This window comes from Geotrypetes seraphini, chromosome 8, assembly GCF_902459505.1.
Source record: "Geotrypetes seraphini chromosome 8, aGeoSer1.1, whole genome shotgun sequence".
NCBI classification, from domain to species: Eukaryota; Metazoa; Chordata; class Amphibia; order Gymnophiona; family Dermophiidae; genus Geotrypetes; species Geotrypetes seraphini.
In genome coordinates, this window is record NC_047091.1 from 170832379 (window position 1) to 170844540 (window position 12162).

The 12162-nt window shown below is 42.6% G+C and overlaps 1 protein-coding gene across 3 annotated transcripts in view; it reads left to right on the forward strand.

Annotated features, from left to right (window-relative positions):
• Positions 1-1443: 1443 nt before the first annotated feature.
• ASPHD2 (aspartate beta-hydroxylase domain containing 2) overlaps positions 1444-12162 on the forward strand; it is a 42044-nt gene continuing 31325 nt past the window's right edge. For 2 of the 3 annotated variants that reach the window (XM_033956410.1, XM_033956409.1), the window contains exons 1-2: positions 1444-1663; positions 7258-7437. The gene's annotated coding sequence lies outside the window, so the exon portion shown is untranslated. The remainder of the gene's footprint in view (positions 1664-7257; positions 7438-12162) is intronic. The other variant, XM_033956408.1, reaches the window with a different exon arrangement.

Consider the following 12162-nt stretch of genomic DNA (forward strand, 5'->3'; position numbering starts at 1 on the left):
GCTTTTTACATTTTTTCCATTGACTTGAATGGGTGAAATCTGATTTTATGTTTGTAGCTCCGCCCACGTGTGCAGGTGGGCCGCGAGACCCCCAGAACATATCATCCCAGGTAGTGAGGGATCTGCATACCAAGTTTTGTTCAAATCGGTCAAGCCGTTTTTGCGTGATCGCGGCACATACACACATATATACACACATACATACCTCCGATTTTATATAAATAGATTTGTGGTACAAAGTTATTAGTGAATTGGTTAATAAAAAACCTAAAAATGGTCTTAAGAATATTTGGAGCATTGAGATTAAGCATCAGATTTCAGCATCTCAATGGCCACAAATTTGGTCTTGGAGAATATGATGTACATTGTCAGCATCTATGAGGCAAACTTGGTTTTTTCTTTTGCATAGTAGAGCATTTTGGACCCCAGTTAGATTACAAAAGTTGAATAGTTCATTATCTAATAGATGCTGGCGTTGTAAGCTTGATATAGGGACTTTGGATCATCTTTTATTTTTTTGTCCCTATATCTTAGCCTTTTGGAATTCGATCTGGGATCAAATAAATTCTTTATTAGAAAATCCTGTAGCATTAACTTATGATACTGTGATATTTGGCATGTCTATGAGGAAAAAGAGTCAGATATCGGCAAGCAATAACAAACTTTTATTGATTATGACAGAATTGTCATTCAACATATTACTAGCAATTGGAAAGATCATAGCAGACTTAACTTTAATTTTTGGTGGAATTCACTATGTCATTTATATAAAATGGAACGTTCAATAGCGGTACAAAATAATAATAATAATAATAATTTTATTTCTTATATACCGCTGTACCGTGAAGAAAAGTTTTATTAAAATATGGGAGCAATTAACATTGTTTTGTAATGAATAAACACCATTTTTCTTTTGAAGATAAATTATTTAAGGAGGGGTGGGGGGAGGGATTGTACAATTGAAGAGAGGGTAAAATGAATTAAGAAGAATAGTGTTGGGAGGGAGGGTGGGTTATGGGTTTATATATATAGATACAATTGTTATTATCTTGATGGATTTATCAAGTGTTGTTTTTGAGCCTATCAAGTGTTGTTTTTGAGCCTATGTATGATTTTTATTGTACACTTGTTGAATGATTAAAAAGGAATAAAGAATTAAAAAAAGAAAAAAAGAAGTTAATATGGTAAATTTAAATGTTATGACTATTTTACTGTATTATATTATTATGTATTTATTGCATTTCTTCAATAAAATGTTATAAAGCAACGGGGCAGAGAAAGATGTTGCATTTATTTCTACGAAGATAGTAAGGTATAGCGCACGTGCGCTGCGCTACGCTCGCGCGTGAATCGCAGGAGTCCGCGTGAGACGCCCCGCCCCCCCCCCCCCTCGCGAACTGAGGCCCTGGGGAGCTCGCGACCAGCACGAAGCCAGCTCGAGGCCTCAACGTCGCCAAGCGACCAGGCGTCCCCGCCCCCACCTCCCCAGACGCAACATCCTGTTTCCGGGAAGGCGGGACGCAGCGGAAGGGAGGAAGCTGCGTCAGAGGAGGGGGGCGGATCGCAGCGGAGGGAGGGCGAGATGCCGGAGATGGGACCGGCGGTGATTGTCTTGCGCGCGTTGTCGTCGCCTCCGCCGCTGCCCTCGAGGACGAGTTTGAAGGTAGAAGGCGGGGCTCGGGCACAAGGGAGGAGCGTCGGGTCTCTGAGTGCTCGTGGAGAGTGACGTGTGAGCGCGTGCGGGCGGGTCAGCTGTGTGTATGACTTGGGGGGGAGGGGGGAGTTGTGGTGCCAGCCTACGGCGGTTGGGTTGGGGGCGGGGGGTGTGCAAATCGTATCTGTTCAGGTGTAGGTTTGATTTTTATGCCGCCGCCCCCCCCCCCAGCTGTAACCATGTGTAGGAAATGCCACCGTCCCGTTTTACAGACCTTCTTTTCACCCTTCCTAGGTTAGCTATTGACCACTGTACGTTTTATTTACCCCCATTAGGTATTTCATAAGTGTTATGGTGCCCTTTTTTAAGGTTAACATGGAGACTTCAGGGAACAGGTAACGGTGTTGGAATGTGCCAGCCGAGAGGCAACATTGGCTCTTTGTTGGTTGTACAAAACAGTGTAAAATACTGATTTTAGGGCTCCTTTTATCAAGCCGCGCTAAACCGCCGGCCGCGCTATCCGTTACCGCCTCCTCTTGAGCAGGTGGTAGTTTTTAGCGAACGCGGGGGTTAATGCGTGATGAAAAGTCGTGCGCGTTAACCCCATTAGCGCAGCTTGATAAAAGGAGACCTTAGTTTTTCCAACATTATAGGGTTAAGGTTGAATGTTAACCTTTTATTTCTCCCCTTATGAAGTTATATATATATATATATATATATATATATATATAATTTTTAAAAAAAATTTTATTGTAAAAATTTCTATCCTGCTTATCTACTAAGCGGGTAACAAATTATAACATACCCCCTTACAATACATATTAATTAAATCTGCTTCCTTTAAAAATGCTAGTCTAGAAATATTTTTAAATAAACACGGAGCAACATCCCACCGCATCGATGCTGCAAAAGATCCATGTGCTGATTCCCTTTTCTACATCCAAAAGAACATACTGTAAAGGGAAAAATAATCAGATGGCATTTAATTGCAACAGCCTCTACCTACCTTGCCCAAATACTATGATAAAACAACTACAGACCGTTCAGAACACAGCTATCAGACTCATCTACTCGCTCAGCAAATTCGACCACGTCACACCCGCCTATGTAGACTCTCACTGGCTTCCGATAAAAGCAAGAACTCAATTCAAACTCTACTGCTTACTTTTCAAAGTAACCCATGGTATGGCCCCCAATTACCTGAACAACCGTCTTTGCCGCTACCGACTACCCAGATCAAGAAGAACTCAGAATCTTTTCACCTTCCCCCCTCATAATGGTACCCGACGTAAGAAACTTTACGACAGCCTTCTAGCAACTCAGGCAGCGAAAATTGACCCCACCATCACCAAACTGATGATCAAAACAACAGACATCAAAGTGTTTCGGAAAGAAATCAAAACATTTCTTTTCAAAAAACACGTCCTTACTTAATATTCCCCTCCCCAATCTCACATGCACTCTCCCCAGCAAATAACACACTAGTCATCCCCTTGAACCTCATTTACGAAAAATATCCAAACTCCTAAATAAGCATCTCCCTTAGGTATCCATTTAACCTTCTCCTAAAAAAGCATCTCCCTTAGGTATCCACTTAACTGATTCCTTCAAAGTTAGGTATCTTTCTTCAGTTGCCTATATTGTTTTCCCCACTGAACCTTGTAACTACTTGAACCCTGTCAAGTTATTCTATCGATAAATCCAGATATCTTATACTTGTATTTCTATACCACAACATGTAATTTACTTAAATCGTTGTAATGTAATTCTCTCGGTAATGTCCTGATCTCTTTTAACTGTAATCCGCTTAGAACCGCAAGGCACAGGCGGAATAGAAATCACAAATGTAATGTAATGATGCAGAACCTCCTCACACTGGTTGATGACCTGCAGCACATATGAGATGCATTTACAAACAAAGTGATGGGACTTGTTATACCACCTTTCTGTAGCTACAATCAATGTGGTGTACATATTATACATAAAATATAAGAGTCTTGTTTCTTCAAAGGTGATAACCATATAACAATTAAAAAAATAATCACCTTATTTCCACATAAATAAGCAACCAAATACTTTTATGGTCACACAATGACTCTAGGTTTCTAACTGAATGCTCAGACCCATAACCAAACTCTAGTGAAAAGTCACAGAGTCAGTTATAATAGAGACCATCACAACAAGCTCACTGTCTCTGCCACCTGCTAATATCTACAGCAGAAAGCTGAGGAGGTGTTTTCTGCAGCTATTAGGAGACAGTTTGTTGATATGGGCCTTCTAGTTTACCCTGGTATTTTGAGCAGCTCTTTAATCAATAGAAAACAGCAAAAGCAGGTGTTATGTGAGCATCATTTGGGAGGAATTAGTCCTACAAGTTTCATATTGGGCTTATTTTGATGTACATGGTATTTTCTGGTTCTCTCGTCAGCTAGCCTCCATTTTCCCTAGTGCCATGTTGCCTCTGCTTGGTTCAAGAAAGATTAAAAGGAACCAGTAAATATGTTGCTATGCCACTTTTATATATTCCTGTTAACACTTGGATATGTAAAAATAAAGCTTGATGAAACAAGTTGGAGGTGATAAGTTAGTCCATTTTTAAAAAAAGCTGGCATCTACAGTTTTTGTCTGCCAACCTTTATTTTCACAAATAATTGCTTAATGGCACAAAGACATGGAATATACTGAGTAGAACGGACATGGTAGCGTTTTCACAGGTCAATGCACCATTCAGTAAAGGGAACCTGTCTGCTAGGAACAACCCAACTGAACTGTATTGCATTGGTTACATTTTTTATTTACCGCCTTATTTGTACAGACAGAATTGTACTATGGCTGATGTCAAACTTACCCCCCCCTCCTTTATGAAGCTGCGTTAGGCTTTTTTATCACCAGCCGTTGCAGTATTAGCTCCGACGCTCATACAGTTCCTATGAGCATCGGAGCTAATACTGCTGCAGCTGGCGATAAAAAAGTCTAACGGGGCTTCGTAAAAGGGGGGATTGGATAGCCTTTCTGCAAACAAATCCAACATTTTGTTTTGCTCCCCTACTCCACCCCATGCCCTTTTAAGTCTTCAGGAAAAAGAAATACTTTTATATATTTTCCTAGCCTCATTAACTGTTTGAATGGAAGAACAGGCATACTTTATTCCTGTTTATCAAAATTTGAAAACAGACAGATGTGTAACAATGCATATATGCCAAATAATGAGTTTTTGCAACCTAAGGGGTGGGATACACTATAGCCCTCCCCACAATATCTTCTATATTACAACTGGTTATTAACAAAAGTCTTCAGGCCCTCAGAGGTGCCACCAGATGCTCAATTATGTCTCATAACATCTGGCTCTATGCCCCCCCATCATCATCGGGTCTCTTTAGTTTTTTAAAGTTTTTTTTGTGCAATGCTATATTTTCGTGTTAATTCAATAAATAGTTGATAAAAGTTAGAACTTATCTTGGGTGGTTCAGCCAAGAGGGACAGAGTACTGATGGGGGGCATAGAGCCAGATGCTATGAGACATAATTGAGCATCTGGTGGCACCTCTGAGGGCCTGAAGACTTTTGTTAATAACCAGTTGTAATATAGAAGATATTGTGGGGAGGGCTATAGTGTATCCCACCCCTTAGGTTGCAACAGTACGTATTCTTCTATAAATATTTTCCATCTATCTTCTATATATATAAAATCGGAGGTATGTATGTGTGTATGTGCCGCGATCACGCAAAAACGGCTTGACCGATTTAAAACGAAACTTGGTATGCAGATCCCTCACAACCTGGGATGATATGTTCTGGGGGTCTCGCGGCCCACCTGCACACGTGGGCGGAGCTACAAACATAAAATCTGATTTCACCCATTCATGTCAATGGAAAAAATGTAAAAAGCTGCCATTCTCACAGTAATTCAAAAATGGCTTGACCGATTTGAACGAAACTTGGTATGCAGATCCCTCACTACCTGGGATGATATGTTCTGGGGGTCTCGCGGCCCACCTGCACACGTGGGCGGAGCTACAAACATAAAATCAGATTTCACCCATTCATGTCAATGGAAAAAATGTAAAAAGCTGCCATTCTCACAGTAATTCAAAAACGGCTTGACCGATTTAAATGAAACTTGGTATGCAGATCCCTCACTACCTGGGGTGATATGTTCTGGGGGTCTCGCGGCCCACCTGCACACGTGGGCGGAGCTACAAACAGAAAATCAGATTTCACCCATTCATGTCAATGGAAAAAATGTAAAAAGCTGCCATTCTCACAGTAATTCAAAAACGGCTTGACCGATTTGAACGAAACTTGGTATGCAGATCCCTCACTACCTGGGGTGATATGTTCTGGGGGTCTCGCGGCCCACCTGCACACGTGGGCGGAGCTACAAACAGAAAATCAGATTTCACCCATTCATGTCAATGGAAAAAAATGTAAAAAGCTGCCATTCTCACAGTAATTCAAAAACGGCTTGACCGATTTGAACGAAACTTGGTATGCAGATCCCTCACTACCTGGGGTGATATGTTCTGGGGGTCTCGCGGCCCACCTGCACACGTGGGCGGAGCTACAAACAGAATATCAGATTTCACCCATTCATGTCAATGGAAAAAAATGTAAAAAGCTGCCATTCTCACAGTAATTCAAAAACGGCTTGACCGATTTGAACGAAATTTGGTATGCAGATCCCTCACTACCTGGGGTGATATGTTCTGGGGGTCTCGCGGCCCACCTGCACACGTGGGCGGAGCTACAAACAGAAAATCAGATTTCACCCATTCATGTCAATGGAAAAAATGTAAAAAGCTGCCATTCTCACAGTAATTCAAAAACGGCTTGACCGATTTGAACGAAACTTGGTATGCAGATCCCTCACTACCTGGGGTGATATGTTCTGGGGGTCTCGCGGCCCACCTGCACACGTGGGCGGAGCTACAAACAGAAAATCAGATTTCACCCATTCATGTCAATGGAAAAAATGTAAAAAGCTCCCATTCTCACAGTAATTCAAAAACGGCTTGACCGGTTTGAACGAAACTTGGTATGCAGACCCCTCACTACCTGGGGTGATATGTTCTGGGGGTCTCGCGGCCCACCTGCACACGTGGGCGGAGCTACAAACAGAATATCAGATTTCACCCATTCATGTCAATGGAAAAAATGTAAAAAGCTGCCATTCTCACAGTAATTCAAAAACGGCTTGACCGATTTGAACGAAACTTGGTATGCAGATCCCTCACTACCTGGGGTGATATGTTCTGGGGGTCTCGCGGCCCACAACTCTATGTTTCTTGCTCAAGGGTGGGTTCACCCAATAATTATATGTTCTTGCTCCAGGAGGGTGAAACTAAAATTGTTGTTTATAATCACGTTTTGCGTTAGTTGTATTGTATTCATTTTGTCAAATATTTCACATTATAATTTGAATATTGTACTTTTATTAAGCTGTAAAAAATAATTTTATTCACCACTATAAAGTATCTTTATTTGAATCCATTTACAGTGTTATTGCTATAATTAAATACCCGTGCAACGCCGGGGCATCAGCTATAAGCCTATATACTAAATAATGAGTTTTAGCACCTTTTTTCTTTTATGCTTTTTTTCCAGTTTTGGGAGCCCCTTCACAACTCTACTCACTTCCTCACCTCTTCATATGAGATTTGCTTTGAGAGTGGGACATCGGAGAGGAAGAAGATGTCTGATACTGTTGCTGGAGGCCGTGGTCAGGGTCTGGAGGGATTCATAAGAGATTCCTGGATTAAAAGATCATAAAACTTTATTGGCCAGGTAGGCTTGGGAGAGCCATTGCTTGTTCTTGGAGATTTAATTGTAGATTAAACTGTAGTTCTCTGTGTTCAGAAGCTGCCAATTACTACTACTTGTCATTTCTATAGAGCTGCTAGATATACACAGCACTGTACATTAAAACATTCAAAAGATGACCCCTGCTCTGTAGAGCTTATAATCTAATCAATCAGAATTAGTAGGGGGTTAGGGAGTTTCTCAGGCATGGGTACTTTACAAGCAAGTGGGGGATAAGAGTTCATTTAAGCAACCTCAAAAAAGTGGGCTTTTAGCCTGGATTTCAGTACTGCCAGGGATGGAACTTGCCTATTACCTTGCTGCAGAAAGAACTGATTTTCACTGTGTACTCTACTTTCCCATTGTCCTGTTGCTTTCTTCTGTATTGAGATGCAACCCTGTCTTTTGGAAAACAGCACTGGTGAAAAGGGTGGATCCTGGAGTGGTGGTTGGACCAGCCCATTGTCCTTCCTTTCCTATTCTTGCCTGCTAGGGCTTCTCATACCGTAGGCCAGGGGTGTCAAACTCAATCCTGAGGGAGGTGGTGGAGAAGATTGCGGTGACAGAGTTCAAACAAGTGTGGGATGAACACAGAGGATCTCTAATCAGAAAATAATGGGTATACTGTGAAGGAACTAAGGCCAGTACTGGGCAGGCTTGCACAGCCTGTGTCCTGTATATGGACATTCAGTTGAGGACGGGCTGGGGAGGGTTTTGATGGCTGGGATGGTTATGATGGGCTGGAGTGAGCTTTGATGGAGACAGATGAAACTTAAGCACACTATTGGGCAGGGCTCTGGGTTTCTGGCCCAGAAATATCTAAGAAAAAGGACCATTTAAAATAAATTAATTTATGAAGCATGTATATGGTTGGGCAGACTGCCGTCATTCATTCACTATGTTACATTAAGGGGCCGAAATCCAAAGCACAGGCTAAGTTGTGGGCCAGACCCTGTCCAGTCTCCACCCAATATCCTCCCCAGACCCCACCCCCATAATAGTACTAATTGTAACACCATTTTTTCCACACAATATAATCTTATTAACAACACATAATGGTTAACCACAAAATTAAACTACACAAAGCACACCGTATGCTTCTCAACATTTATTCCTACCAGAACACAGATAACTTCCTCCTCCTCACTGCCGCAATGTGCACAAAGCCGCAGGCAGCAGCGGCTCCTCGCGTGTCCTGCGCCTGAACTGGAAGCCTTCTCTCTGATGTCGCAATGTCAGAGGAAATATTTCTAGATGAGGCGCAGGACGCGCGAGGGAACTGCCACTGCCTGCGGCTTTGTGCACACTGTGGCAGTGAGGAGGAGGGAGCCAGCCAGAAGATAACACCAGGGACATCACACCTCAGGCTGCATAAAATGGCCAGGTGGGCCGGGGCCACTGCTCACGGCTTTGTACACACTGTGGCAGTGAGGAGGAGGGAGCCAGCCAGAAGATAACACCAGGGGCATCGCACTGCAGGCTGCATAAAACGACCAAGCGGGCCGGATTCGCCCCGCGGCCCTTGAGTTTAACCTAGGCCCTAGGCCATTGATCGTCATTCTTAGTCCTCAATGGCTGTCAACAGGTCAGGTTTTCAGGATACCTTTATTGAATATGCATGAGAAAGATGTACATAAAAAGAGAAATTTGCGTGTCTACTATTTTCATGTATTTTATTAGGGATATCCTAAAAACTTGACCTAATGGTGGCCCTCAGGGACTGAGAGTGAAGACCAAAGCCCTAGGTGAACCTTCTGCTAAACCTTCAGCCTTGTCCCTTTTCTAAGTCGTCCAGTATCTCACCTCATATCTTACCCCCAGATGTCCATCACTTCCACTTCTCCTAACCCACCCCACTAGGTTCCAGCATCTCCCCTCTACCTATACCCCCATAGATGTCTTAACCTCTTTCTTTCTACTTTATTTTCCTTCTATTCCCAGAGATGCTAGTATATTTCTCCTTTCCTAATCCTGCCCCAGTGGTGTCCATCATCTTTCTCCATTCCTAGTCTCTTCCTCTCCCACCCTAAAGATGTTTGTTTATTATATAAGCTTGTTATACCACATTAACTAATAGGTCAATTCACTTTACATAGCCAAATTATAAGTGATAAGGAAAAGATCTCCATTCGAAAGAGATAAAGCAAATCAATCTCGCCAAAATAAAAGTACCAAGAACATATTAACACTTATGGAGGGGAATTTCCAGGAGAGCAATATCAGACAGGAATGCCCTAGAGTATAAATTTAAAGTTTGCGTCAAAGAAATAATAATAATAACTTTTATTTGTATACTGCAATACCACAAGCAGTTCAGAGCGGTTTACAGAGGAAGAGACTGTACATATACAGTGATGTTACAGAGAATATTGTCAAATACATTGGTAACAAATTTCAATTACATTAGTGAGCCGAAGGAGGTTAGGTATAACTGGAAATATGTGGGAAATACAGCAGGTAATGCAGTGATATAGCAGGGTAGGAAGGAGTCAGAGAAATTTATCAGAGAGATAGGTTTTGACTGGTTTCCTGAAGGATTGATAGGAGGGTGCACATGAAATGAGGGTAGACAGACAATTATTCCATTTGCCAGCTTGGAATGACAGTGTTCTATCAAGAAATCTCTTGTATACACAGCCCTTCAGGGAGGGGAAGGCAAATAGATGTGCACTACGTTTGTGAGTGGTGCCAGGAAACACAAAGTGATGCGATAGGTAAATTGGGGATGAACCAGTTATGGTTTTGAAGCAGAAGCAGGCGAACTTGAAGATGACCCTTGCCTCCATTGGCAACCAATGAAGTTTTCTGTAGAATGGGCTAACATGATCTGACTTTTTGAGACCATAAATGAGACAGACAGCGGTATTTTGGATGATTCTCAGACATTTGATGGTTTTCTTGAAGGATCCCAAATATATGATATTGCAGTAATCCAAGGTGCTCAAGATTAGAGACTGAACCAGCAATCGAAAGGAGGGGAAGTTGAAGTAGTGCTTGATGGTACGGAGTTTCCATAGGGTGCAAAAGCATTGTTTAACCTGAATGTTGGTATGGTCTTCAAAAGTCAAGCATCGGTCCAGGATGACTCCAAGGATTTTAATGGTGGATTCGATTGGGTAAGTTAGCCCGTTTAAGTTCAGAGAAGTATTAGTTAGTTTATGGTTGGGACTTGCGAGGAAAAGCTTTGTTTTTTCTGGGTTTAATTTTAGTTTGAACTGTGTAGTCCATTGTTCTACCATAGTGAGAACAGAGGAGGTGAGTTGTTCAGTTTCTTGTGTCAGTGAGGTTATGGGGATGATAACTGTAATGTCATCTGCATATATGTATGATTTCAAGTTTAAATCGGAAAGCATGTGTCCCAGAGATACCATGTAGATGTTAAACAGAGAGGGGGAGAGAAGGGAGCCCTGGGGAACTCTGCAGGGGTTGCACCAGGAATGGGAAAAGCTTCCATCTCTGTGGACCTGGTATGTGCGGTTTTTTAGGAAGCCAGTGAACCAGGTTAGTACTTGTCCTGAGATGCCTATAGAGTCGAGGCATCTGATTAGAATGTCATGGTCGACACGACTTTATAAGCTTAGAGCTATCCTTCTCTAAATTTAATATTGGTGGGAGGTCGTTCCATAGGCCTGATGGATTCCCAAGTGTGCAAAGCGTGGGGATAAGTTCACCAAATGGTGGGCGTTTAAAGCAGATAGCATGCAGGTAGAAGTGTAAGAAATCATACATAAAAATAAATAAGAGGGTATGCCAAGATAGGCCTTGTGAGCGAGACAAAGGACCTTGATGTCAATCTGGGCATGAACAGGTAATCGATATAGGTGAAATAGTAGTGGAGATGTACTGTCAGACCATCTTGTACCACAGAGAAAGTAGGCTGTCTGTAGGCATTTGTTGATGTTTGGCCAAGTCTGCATACACAATATTGCAGTAGTCAATGTGTAACATCAAGAAGGCATGTATTAGTGTATGGAGTGCCTCAAGGACACTGGGGGGGGGGGGTGAACAGAATTGATGCAGTGCAGAAAGACAGCCTGCAAAACCTGAGATATTTGCTTGTGGAAGGAATCCAACATATCACTCCATTCCTTATCCCCCTCCTCCAAAGTGCCCAGCATTTCCTTTCCTTTCCTGCCCTATCTTCCATCCCCAGGTGTCCAGCATCTCTCTCTTTTTATAGCCCTCCCCCCAGATGTCCCTCCTCCTTCCCTTCCCCCAGTCATCACTGCAAGCCTGCCTCCAGGGCCACTGCTGGTAACAAGAAGAAACTTAGCCTCCTCTGCGATACAAATGTCAGAGGGGACAAAAGTAGCAGACCTGGAGAGCATGTCACAGCAACTTGTGGCTGCCTCAAACACCCCTCCCCATTCAATTCTACTTCCCTAGAAGGAGATATGCCTGGTGGACAGGCCAGCCCTAAAGGGAGAGGGATACCTCTGTTTACTTGGAAAAGTTCTATGGATGAACAGTAGTGTTGCTGGGCTGGGTAAAGAATGGCAGAGAGAGGGGCAGAAGTGAAAGAGAAAGGAGGAGAAATAGTTGGCTCATTTTATTTTGGGGAAAACAGACAATCACATAAAATCCAAAGATAAAGTCAAACTAGCGGGAATAATCACTCCAGAAGATACAAGAAGGTCTATATGCCATAACACGCCCATGTTGGGGCTTTCTTCAATCAAATGTAGTAATAGCGTGATAGGCCCTGCTGTC